Source organism: Prionailurus bengalensis, chromosome A3 (assembly GCF_016509475.1).
Source record: "Prionailurus bengalensis isolate Pbe53 chromosome A3, Fcat_Pben_1.1_paternal_pri, whole genome shotgun sequence".
Lineage (NCBI taxonomy): Eukaryota > Metazoa > Chordata > Mammalia > Carnivora > Felidae > Prionailurus > Prionailurus bengalensis.
In genome coordinates this window covers 136,088,309-136,100,899 of record NC_057354.1, presented here as the reverse complement: position 1 = coordinate 136,100,899, position 12,591 = coordinate 136,088,309, and the positions used below count along the sequence as shown (strand labels likewise).

The 12,591-nt window shown below is 48.9% G+C and overlaps 1 pseudogene; it reads left to right on the top strand.

The window, feature by feature from the left end:
• The first annotated feature begins 266 nt into the window (after positions 1–266).
• On the top strand, positions 267–9,898 carry LOC122467123 (annotated as a pseudogene).
• The last annotated feature ends 2,693 nt before the right edge of the window (positions 9,899–12,591 follow it).

The window sequence follows — 12,591 nt, the reverse complement described above, 5'->3', positions numbered from 1 at the left end:
GGGATTCTCTCTCCACCCCCCCTTCTCTGTCTCTCTCAAAATACATAAATAAACTTAAAAAGGAAAAGAAAAAATGGGTGATGTCGGGGTGCCCGGGTGTCTCAGTCAGTTGAGCATCGAACTTTGGGTCAGGTCATAATCTCACAGTTCATGGGTTCGAGTCCCATATCAGGCTCTGGGCTGGCAGCACAGAGCCTGCTTGGGATTCTCTCGCTCTCTCTCTCTCCCCCTGCCCCAAAATAAATAAAACATTTAAAAAAATAAAAATGGATGACGTTGAGAAGGGCAAGAAGATTCCGTTCGGTAGCGTGCCCGGCGCCATGCTGTCGAAAAGAGAGGCAAGGCAAGAACAAGACTGTTATCAAATCTCTGTGGTCTGTTTGGGCGAAAGAGAGGCCGGGCCCCTGGATTTTCTTACATGGCCGCCAACAAGAACAAAGGCCTCACCTGGGGGAGGGGAGACACTGATGGAGTATTTGGAGTATCCCAAGAAATGCATCCGCAGAACAAAACCATCTTCGTTGGCTTTAAGAAGACCAGGGGAAAGGCAGGCTTGATAGCTTATCCCAAAAGGCAACTAAGGAGAAACAGTCAGCCACTGCCTTATTTATTTACGAGCAAAAATGCCTCATGACCGTTTTTTACGTGTGCCGTATTTCAACGGATCTTGTACACCGGAATTCAGATCACAAATGGCAGGTAGAATATTTCTCATGGACAGTGCTGATTTAAATCAGATTGGCTCATGGCTAAATGCATGCGCCCAGCATTTAGAACTTGACAGGAATTCTGGTTCCCAAGTGCCATCACTGATTTCCCCTTCTGAAGACACGATTGGAATCAATTAGCAATGTGAGCTTTTCACAGACATGGTGAATGCCATCTCTGAATGGGTAGGAGATTGGGTTTATATTTAGGTTTATCGAACGGGTCATATGAATATGTTTAAATACCGAAGAAATCTCTTCACTGTCTCATAGAACAGCAACACCCAGCTGTGTTTCAAGTCATGTTGCAAGAGCTGAAGATAAGCTACAAGGTCCACGGTATCTTTTTGGTCTCAACTATGTCAGTTTAATTAAAATCCCCTGCACTGTGCTTTCAACAATAGCCAAATTATGGAAAGAGCCTAAATGTCTATCAACTGACAAATGGATAAAGAAGATGTGGTTTATATATACAATGGAATACTACTTGGCAACGAGAGAGAATAAAATCTGGTCATTTGCAGCAACGTGGATGGAATTGGAGGGTATTATGCTGAGTGAAATCAGTCAGAGAAGGACAGATATCATGTGTTTTCACTTATATGTGCATCTTGAGAAACTTAACAGAAGACCATGGTGGAAGGGGGGGGGGGGAATAGTTACAAACAGGGAGGGAGGGAGGCAAACCACAAGGGACCCTTAAATACAAAGAACAAACTGAAGGTGGGGGAGTGGGTGGGGGAGAGGGGAAAATGGGTGATGGGCATTGAGGAGGGCACTTGTTGGGATGAGCACTGGGTGTTGTACGGAAGCCAATGTGACAATAAATTATATTCATAAAAAAATAAAAAATAAATTAAAAAGTAAAAAGTAAGCTAAAAAAGTAAAATAAAATTCCCTGCACCTAAAATGTTGCCCTTTGCTTAATGAAAGGATTTTAGTGTGGTTTACATATGATATTAATAAAGAGTATGTAACCCTTCTCGCATTTTATAGATGATCCAGAAGGTCAGATGCTTTCAAAGTTCAGTGTGACAACATATTGTAGCCAACCTGGCTTGTGAATTCTTTAGTAAGCCAGACTCAAGTTACCATTCAGGGCCGTCTTCTCAACGGCTCTTCAAAAATACAACTGTGGAATTACCACGTATGTATGATTAGAGATGGTGTTCTCGCCAACTCATTGGAAACAGAGGAGATGTGGCATCACCACAGATGTGTAAATTATGTGATAAGGCCTAAGATAATTGAAAACAAAATCACAGATAAAAAAAAAAAAATAAACGGTCACGATTCTGCGAGAGACCGAAACAGTAAATCAGGTCTTGGTTTCATTTCACGGTGGCAAATTACCCTATTTTGCACTTGTTTTCCTCTTTTTTTAAAAATATTTACTTTTAAGAGAGCAAAAGCGGGGCAGGGGCAGAGAGAGGGGGACAGAGGATCCAAAGCAGCGTCCGTGCTGACAGGCTGTCCTCGCAAAGCCTGACGAGGGGCTCGAACTCATGAACCGTGAGATCACCACCAGAGCCGGAGTCGGACGCTCGGCTGACGGGGCCACCCAGGGGCCCCTTGCTTCTTTTTTAACAGAGGATGGTATTTTAATCCTCGGCATGGGAAAAAGAAGCAACAGAAGGGGAAAAAGGTCACGAGGGAAGGTTGCCATCAATCCCTTTTAGAGGCGTCCAAAAATCTCCATAATGTGCTTAGAACTAATGACTTGATATAATTAGCTTCATAAATACTGTAAACACAAAGACAAATTATCCTGTAGGCCAGAGTATTATTCCACACTCCTTCAGTAGCACGTGTCTGACACCATCCAAACTCACTTGAACACAACGAGGAACTGGTTCACTCCTACATAGTGAGTGAGCACCATGGGGCTGACTTCACAGAGTCCAGAGACCCAAATTCTGACTCTGTCCGAATTCTGTGGGTCTCTCAGCTTTGGTTCCTTCACGGGGTGACATTATTTCATCTCAATGTCCACAGTCTTCCTCCGGGTGTCAGGGGACCGTGAGGGATGACCTCAGAAAGACACAGGTTTTCATCACCTCAGCCACAGGAGGCTGGAAGGGACTGTGTTTCTCCAGAGTCTACATATGAAAGTCATGGGATTGTCTCCCGGGGGCTATGCCACTCCTGCGCTAACCACCGGGGCCAGGAGAACAGAGCGCAAGGAGGGGCCGGTCCCGGATGCCCATGGAAGGGAGGAGGGGCCGCTCCTCTAGGGAAGAAGGTATTGTTTCCAGGAAAAGACGGGAAGGGATGCTGGGCAGAGGAAGACACCAGATGTCCATGGCAGACAGCTAGCGAATATATTATCCTCTCAACGAATGCGTGTCCAATTAAGGGACAATTCCATTTTGTCACTTGGTACCAAATAAATTTTAATAGTGACAACTATCCCAGCTGAAGGACAGATACTCATCTCGACAAGCATTCACGTGAGAAGACACTGTCCACTAGGGGCTGTTCATTGGTGGGGACAGAGGGACAGAGAGTTGAAAAGGAATCAACACTGGTATACTAATTCTTCTTTTCCTTTTTACCCCAGACCCTCACTGTTATAATAGTTTAGATATTGTCCTTCAAAACTGATCACAGAATTTAAGACATTACACGAGCGGCCTCATGGGCAATTTTGTTAATCAGTTCACCTCGCCATCCAAATGGCCGCCACTGCATAAAAGGCACTAGAAAATGAAAACAGTCCCAGACTTCCCACATTCTCACGTTATTATCTGTTAAGAATACACACACACAAGTAACCAGAGAGCAAAAGAAACTCTAGAGTCACAAATGTTATCTATCTGTTTTTATTTGTTCTGGAAGCTCAGATGCGAGCAAAGTAATCAAACCGCCTGGCCTGGCATTGACATGTAAATGAGTCCTTGATAGGACAGCCTGCTCTGTGCTGATCTACCTGTCAATACCTCCCGCATTTTATGTGCCCAGAGAAATCAGCGCCTAGACGCAGTTCTTATCAGCCCCGAACACATGTTAAAAGTGTACTTCCTGAAACAGGTCTGCCCAAATCCAACTTAGCAATATAGGCTAATGTACTTTACAAGTTGATTCACATGCAAACTATATTTTGAAGCTATTTATCTTCTTTTAAAGGAAATCACTGCCTTCAAGACATCTTTGTGGTCGGAAGCCTCTGATTTCTGCGTGAAAAGGTCCAACCACGTATCGGAAGCAGAATCGTCCAAGCCAACGTGCACACCTAGAGATAAAGGCTCTGTGCCACCTTCTCACCACCAGACATTCAAGTACCCCTGCTTGTGTCCTTCTCAGAGGACTGATGCTTGAAGATCTGTGTCTTAAGGTTCATCTATTAGACTAGCGACGAAGGCCAATTTGGCTCCCTGAAGGATACAGGAAGGTCTGCCGAAGGGTTGCCCAGGGCTGAGGGGCAGACAACACAGCCCTAAACTCTCCACCAAAGGTCTTCAGGCACATGGCCTTGGCCCACAGGGGATGCCTTTCCTTTCCTGTCTTAGTATCGTGATAATCTAAAGGCAGCTTCTCACTGACCCATGTGGTCTCAGAGGTCCTGTGATAAAGTTACAAAGCCTACTTTTCACTGGAGTTGGTTTTCAAAACATCTGTTAAAACTGGGCAGCCTACCAGAGAACCGATCCTAGTGAAACCATGTTGAAAACCTCCTTTGAGATAAATATTTACATAGCTGCGAGATTAGGAGATTTTGAATGTTTTTTATTTTTAATTTCATATCTCACATGATGCCGACGGCTCATCGGTTTCATTTGGGGAAATCCAACATGGCGCCCTGGTGCTGACCCAGGTACTGACGGGGATGACCACAGAAAGGTAAGTTTCTGAGGCCCCTGAAATGCAGCCAGGGCTCCTGCCTTTCTTCTCTCACTGTATCTCGTTGAACATTTGACTGTATTCTTATAAAAGTCAAGCAAAGTGAAACAAAACAAAATAAGATGTGCTATCGACTGAAACCATTGGAGGAGTTATATAATATTTATAAGTAGGTCTGGGGGGGGCCGGGGATTTGTAGTCCCAGCAAGTTGTCAGTGGCACTACTGGGCCTGGGCCCGGGCCCACACTGGGTCGCCATATTAGATGCATATAATTCTAATACTAATACTAATTGTAAATCATCAGGAGTTCTTGGTGATCTTCTTCTATTTTTTCCCCCCTTTTTTGAATTAAGACAACAACTAGCTAAGGTTTTCTAAAGTTAGGAACTCTTTGAATTGATCAGAATACTCTACCGTTAATGGATATTGTTTCTTTTTTTTTTTTAACGTTTATATATTTTGAGAGAGAGAGAGAGAGAATAGGGGAAGAGGAACTGAGAGAGAGGGAGAGAGAGAACCCCAAGCAGGCTCCGTGCTGTCAGCACTGAGCCCAACGCAGGGCTCTGACTCACTAACCCTGAGATCAGGACCTGAGCCAGAATCAAGAGTCGGATGCTTAACCAACTGAGTCTTTTTTTTTTTTAATTTTTTTTTCAACGTTTATTTATTTTTGGGACAGAGAGAGACAGAGCATGAACGGGGGGAGGGGCAGAGAGAGAGGGAGACACAGAATCGGAAACAGGCTCCAGGCTCTGAGCCGTCAGCCCAGAGGCCGACGCGGGGCTCGAACTCACGGACCGCGAGATCGTGACCTGGCTGAAGTCGGACGCTTAACCGACTGCGCCACCCAGGCGCCCCTAACCAACTGAGTCTTAACCCAGGCGCCCCTGGATATTGTTTCTAAACAGCAGGGCAAGCAGTGTGGAATACGTACACTCGTGAAGAGTGTGGCTCACCCCGGCCCCAAATCAACTCAGGCTGCAGAAAGGCAACAAGGCCCTCCGGGAACATTTCCTGCGTGCTTCCTCCCCAGTGCTGCTGCTCTGGGGAGCGACCAGGGGTTGGAGGGCTTCCCCAAAGCCCTCCCATGTGACAGAGGTGCACAGAAACACCTCCCTGTTCTTCCTTAGAAAGACGACGCAGAGGACGGCACTGAAAAGCGCATGTGCGCTGTGCCTGGCTTTCCCAAGGTGGGCTGGAGTCACCTGTGTGCAGAGCTTCTCCTTGGCCAGGAGGGGGCGCTTGCTCCTCACACCCAAGTGAAGGTCAGTTCTCTGTCCCCGGGGGTGGGGGGGGACCGGTCGCTGGTCACTGCCCTGGTAGCTGCACTGCCGTGTGTGTTACAGAGTCAGAAACAAGAACACAACATGCCAGCTGCTACGCGTTTTTGCACCACGTTTAGAAGCACGTTTTCAGATGCCACTCACAGATTCTCTCTCCCTTCTCTGCAACTAAGGATCAAAGGTTAAAGGGCACGAGGCTGTTCCAGATCAGCGTGGGCAGCAGAGGCCTGTGGCCGCGGGGTCTCCCCGACTTCCCGTGAAATCCCTCAGTCAGGTATTTGTGCCGTCCGCCTCCCTGCTGGGGAGAAGGGGGTCTCGGCCCGGGATCTGACCCAGGGGCTGGGGCGGAGGTGAGCCGACTGGCCCGCGTCCGCTAGGTGGGTGGGCAGCCGGGCCCCAGAGACGCGCCCCTGCAGTGTCCTCCTAGTGTCTGTGTCTCCCCTGCTCTTCCATTCTGGGTCCCCTGTCGCACGACATCTCTGCCTTGCCTTTTGCTGCTAATGTGCCCACAGAGTCCCAACATTTTTCCCACAGATGAGAAAACTGAGACCCAAAAGTTAGGCTTACAAACGTCAGGCAGGAAAACCCAGGGCAAGAAGCAGACAGAATTCTGGGCCACCACGTTCCAGCCCGATGCACCGACAGGGGGGGATCCGAAATGTCTCACGTTCTTGTCTTCCACTGAGGTTAGTAGATGTGGTCCTTTTGTCTCATCATGAAATCACGTGCGGCCTTCGGAACTCAGCCGTGTCCGCATTGTGGGCCAGAAAATCCTCTGATGTGCGTGTGTGTGTGTGTGCCATGTAACACGTGTGGCATGTGTGTGTCTGTTCGTGTGATACATATTTATATGAATGTATGGCGCGTACGTATGTGTGTGGTGTATATGTACATGTGATGTGGGGGGGGTGTGTATGTGATATGTGTGTGCATGTGTGAGTTACGTGTGTGTGCACGTGTATCGCGTATGCACCTGTGCTGTGCGTGTGCATGTGAGGTGTGCTGTCTGGTCAGACCCACAGGCACAAGCTGTGAGGTTCTGGCCTCGCGGGGGTTGGGGTAGGGGGGGAGTGATCACATTTACCTCTCAAGCCTGAAGCCGCGGAAACACCAGGCGAACGTCTTCAAGGCGGTTTCAGACACGGGCCCTCAGGCGGTGCAGGTCCGGGAGAGGGGGGCGGCGGGGAGGGCCCAGGAAGGCGACTCTGGCACCCACCTCGCGCGGGGAGGAGACGGCGGGGGGGGGGGGGGGGGGGGGGACGCCCGATCCAGGACCTCAGAACAACACCTCACACACCCTGTACCATCGTGACGGACCCAGGATCGCCGCGTCCGCTTCCCGCGCCGCCCAGTGCACACGGCACCACGGGCCCGGCCTGTGACTGCGACTCCCCCGGGGCGACTCCCCCCCCCCCCCCCCCCCGCTGCACCTCGCGTGCACGAACTTTACAGGTGCCTCTGAAGGTGCGGCGACTTCCTGTTTCCAGGGGAAGTAGTTCGTTCCTTCCTCCAGAGGCTGCTGTTGTCTTTGTATACTACTCCCATGAACTTCGGGAAGAAGCACTTGTGTTTCTGTTAAGACACATACTTGTAATTACTCAAAGTAGCAGTTATTTCAATCTGGCTATCATTACTCATAGTCAAATTTTTCAGCCTTTGCATTGAACAGCCACCCCCCCCCCCAATCCCAGCACCACCTCCAGGAAAAGGAAAAAGTCCCCAGCCCCGAAGAGACAGAGGGAATGGATTGTGCTAACTACTTGGCAAACCTCAATTTGCCTTTCTTTTAAAAAGAGATAATATGTTAATAATCACACTAATAATGAAAGTATCTTCCCCCGAGTTTGCAGCGAGGGATACGCGAGTCCCTGCATATACAAGCTTTGGCACAGCCCGCACCTTATAAAGGCTGGGTGCACGTTAACCACGGCCCGTATTATCATTGGGTTCGAATCCCAGCTCTGATCTACCAGCCATTTAATCATTCAGTCCATTACCACCTCTTGTCCTATTTTCCCGCAAGCAAATGGCAGTCATGCTGAAATCTTTCTCGGGGCTCAGGGAAAGTCCGGCTGTTCGAGTCCAAACCCCCCGCGGCTTCATATCCCATAAAGCCCGATGATTGGTGAATCGAGAGGTAAAAGCCACATGGTAACTTGGAAGGCACACGGATAACACGGGCACACTGCAGCCATCGCTCCGTGTTGGATCCCTAGGTCCTGGAGTCCTAGATCTTCACACAGAAAACAGTTCGGGATAAACGTGAATTTGTGTCTGTTCTCATCTCTTTCCAGAGAGTTGATAACCACTCCCAGAAAACCTCTTCTGAGCGGTGCATGGCTCCCCCTCTGCAGATACGCCATCTACCTAGACGAGTCTTCCTGGAGCAGGAAATGCAGGAAGGGGCAGACATGACTCAGAGTTCCAATTAAAAAAAGGAAATTTGCATTAGGCGAGCTAACTGCCTGCTTCAATTAGGAACAGGAGCCCTCTCCGCCTTCCTTCCTAAGGAGCAAGGAACATCAGGGGCGTGGGTTTGGACTTCTGCAGGGGTGTGTGTGTGTGTGTGTGTGTGTGTGTGTGTGTGATGGTCCTTAAGGGGGCAGGCGGGGGGGGGGGGCAGCTCAGAGATATGGCAACATACAAAGGTTTGGGACCTGTCCACCAAGAAGATCGATGTCTCCCTTCCACCGGGCTCTCTGTGCCTCTTTAACTCTTCCTCGTCTGTTCTCTCTGAGACCCTGGCCGCCCTCACAGCTGTGACCTCTCTAAACTGTCAGCCTCAGATTAACTGATACTTCATCAATTTCGCCTGAACTACATTTGCAACCCAGTCTCAGGAGGACAGCCGAGCGCATCAAACACCATGCATTAGCCTCCCGGAGCCAGATTTTCTTCAAAACGATGGGGCATTTTCCAATATTCTTGCGGGGGCCTGAGCAACAAGCAGGGGGGTGGGGGTGGGGGCGGCGGATTTTGCCCGCAGGGGGAAGAGCAAGAGCCTCTGATTATTCCTTGTAAATTTTTCATGAGGACATCTGCCCACGCTCCCCTCCCCGAGAGCTGCCCTCTCTCTCTGCGCTCAGGCCTCCTGATGAGGCTTGAGAAACAAGAATGATTAGGCTCCGTCCCCATTAGCCAGGAAGTGGCTGCTGGAAGCTGTGGGATTTCAGGCTGGGAGAGGGGCTGGGTCTGCTGGGGAAGGTCTTTGAAACAAAAGACCAGCCGGAGGTGGATGGCTCTTAGGTGAGTCTACAGATGGAGGCCACCCAGGGGGAGGTGGCCCAGGCAGCACAGATGGCCTGGCCCGGAGGGGGCTGCTGGCCCTGCAGACCGCCCCCCCCCCCACCATCCAGGCTTGGGGAAACCGGGTGCCTGGCCCCACACCCCACACACCCCAGCCCGCCCTCCAGCCCCGCGTGGGGCGCACAGCCAAGTCAAAGCCAGGAGGTTTCAAGTGCAGGGATGGGGGGAGGGAAGGGCTTCCTTTTTTAAATCGTAAAATCGAACCATTCCTTTGGAAATACTAGCAGCTTACAAGCTTTAAAATCTTATCTTTTTCCATCCAGTTCAAATCGAGAGCAGGCTCCTTCTCATTAATGCATCAAATCCTGCCAATGTCCTTTTCGGGATCCCTTTGAAGTGACATGTGCTTCAATTTATTTTTAATCTTCTAAGTGATGTCGTCAGGACTGCCGTCCCTGTGACATGAAGTTGCGTTCTTGGGGGGCCGTGGGGCCGTGGGGCGGCGGGACGCTGGCCGGGGCCACGCCACACCCGCGTGCTCTACCCGGACCCCGCAGTCGGAGAGCAGCCAACCTCCAGCGAGGCTGTGGGGGGTCGGGGGGGGGGGGCGCCTCAAAGGGAGAATTCCACTGAGGAGGTAAATTCATCAAGAAATTCGCTGTGCACACCTTGGAAATGCCACCTTTTGTGCTCAGCTTGGCGGGTCCTTGGGGAGCCCTTGGCAGCCCTCCATGGAGCCACAGTGCCCCCCAGTGGCCGCGTCCGGTACTCCCTGTCTTCGCTCGCCGTCCCGGACTGCACCGAAAACCAGCCCCCATGAGCTGCTTGCCCCGAAAATCACATCTTTAAATTGTTATCCACATGAAAGAAGGCCTGGTACTGATTCAAAGCCACCTTGATGGGGAAATCTGAGAATGCCCATAAAAGGCAGTGAGCACAGAACGGAGGAATGGTTTCACTTGTTTTGTTTTGCTTTCTTTCCCCCCCTCCGCACCCCCACCCCCATAGCTATACTGGTGAGGACATATTCCAGGGGAAAATTAAATTAAATACATTTACTGAATTGCTTAATTAGTTCGTGGATATATACCACAATCCAATTCCAAAGATCTGCACAAGTGAAACTTCACTTGGGGGGGTGGGGGGTGCGCTCTCTCCCCAACAGGAAAAAGTGGCAGAGATAGCGCAGGGAGTCACAACCTTATAGGTTAAAATCGTGCCCTAACGTGGGCCGTGCGTGGTTGATGACTTTGGACTAGTCGCTTTACTGTGGGGGCTGCTGTGTTCCCACCTGTGGAATAAAACGCGTGGAGAAAGTGGCTGCAAATGATGACGTCGATGGCGATGAGCGTTCCGACGATGAGTTTCCGGCTGAAGCTTGCCCATCTTCCTGCCGCCATCCGTCATGCTCTGCCTCTCCCGGGACGTTGGCGCTTCTCCCCCTCGCAGAGCTGGAAGCCCAACTTGGGTCCTGGCCTCTGCTCCCAAGACCTCTTCCCAGCATGCCTCACTAGTGTCCACGCTCCTCAATCTTGCTCTGGGCGCCCCTGTTCTACCGTTGGGTCTCCTCGTGTGTCTTCCTTGCTTAGCATCCCCCTAGTTCCTTAGCCGCACGGTGGATGCTTAAACATCCTTGTTGGTGAATAGGTTAGTTCTCAAATCAGAAATGCTTGAATCTTTTTTTTTTGATTTTTATTCATTTATTTTGAGAAAGAGAGAAAGAGCATGCGTGTAGCGGAGGGGCAGAGAGAGAGGAGGGAGAGAGAATCCCAAGCAGGCTTCTGCCTTCTCAGGCATAGAGCCCCATGTGGGGCTCGATCCCACAAACCATGAGATCATGACCTGTGCGGAAATCAAGATTCGGAGGCTCAACCGACTGAGCCACCTAAGTGCCCCCAGAAATGTCCGAATCTTGAGACAGAAAGTACAAAGGCAAAATCTTGGTATCCGTACTTGAACTTCATCTCTGGCCTTATCTCTCCAAATCAATGTGAGTAATCACAGTGTCTGTGACTTTTTTTCCCCCCTCATCTATAGAGAAGAGATTGTGCTAGAAAGAAAATTTTATAGTATCATTTTTTTCCAAGAAGTTTTCAACTAATCACTTACTGGAACCTTTAAAATTCTCCCTGAAGTGAGTTATTTCAGAAAAGGTTATTTAGTGAGCCCTGGAAATCAGTAGACTAAACCATGTGATATTGCTATTTTATGGCCTAAAAAATCATCAACTATGAGTAATTTCATAAGATATAACCTAAAATATCTTTTCTCAGAGAATTCAGTCATACTAGTTGAATGTCTACTATGTCGGGCATCTTAGGACTGAAGCAATTGACACAAAAGCATTGCTCGGTCTCTATGCTCTTGGATTATAGGGATTTATGAGGATTGAAAACTGTAATCCAACAGTAAGTGATCACCATCCTACCATTGCGTCGTAAAGAATTCGCTGTAATGAATGATAACTTGTCCAGTAATAGCTACCATTTATTGAGAACCAGCGATCTGCCAGCTACCATTTATTGAGAACCACGAATTTAAATTTAATGTGTTTTTGACGTTTATTTATTTCTGAGAGAGAGAGAGAGAGAGAGAGAGAGCAAGCAGGGGAGGGACAGAGACAGACAGAGACACAGAATCACAAGCAGGCTCCAGGCTCCGAGCTGTCAGCACGGAGCCCAAGGCAGGGCTCGAACTCACAGACCTCAAGATCGTGACCTGAGCCGAAGTCGGACGCTTAACCGACTGAGCCACCCAGGCGTCCCAACATGAATTTAATTTTAAAATGAACTGAGGGCACCTGGCTTCAGATTCTGTGTCTCCCTCTCTCTCTCTGCCTCTCCCCTGCTCGTGCTCTCTGTCTCTCAAAAATAAATAAACGTTAAAAGAAATTTTACTGGATTTAGAATAAAAAGATCAAAACAATAGGGAAAGTCTCACTGACAAATGCTGGCGGTCAGAATTTGAGGTGGTGTAAATATGCTTTTCTCCTCCAGCTACCCACGAGAAGGATTCTGGGGGAAGCACACCTAGCAGTCACGGTCATGTTACAGGTGTCTGTGTGTCTGTGTATTCCAAAGTTGGGTCCATTAGTGGTGAGATCGTCGGATGTCCTCAAGCGTTTTTCCCTCTTCCCTGGCCTTGCGGTCTCTCGGTCGGTCTCAGCCCTTGTCAGAGTATTACAGCAGCACTCATTTCAAAACAGCATTGCCCAATTTCGTTTTCTCTGATCACGTACCCATTTGGTGAAACAATCTGAGCAAGTAAAAAAATGCCTGTGCATATCTACGTATTCATTCGTTATAGACACACAACTAGTGGTATGTGTACATTATAGAACGGGGACAAAAACTAACACTTTGAAGGCTGAGATCAGAGAAATGAATAATTCTTAAAATTAATTTTCGTGTATCAACAAAAATCTGTGCTATCATAAGAAGTATGTTAATAATTATATTTTAGTGAAAGAAATACGATGAAATATTTGTTCTTTTTTTGTTTAGTGTGACGCCT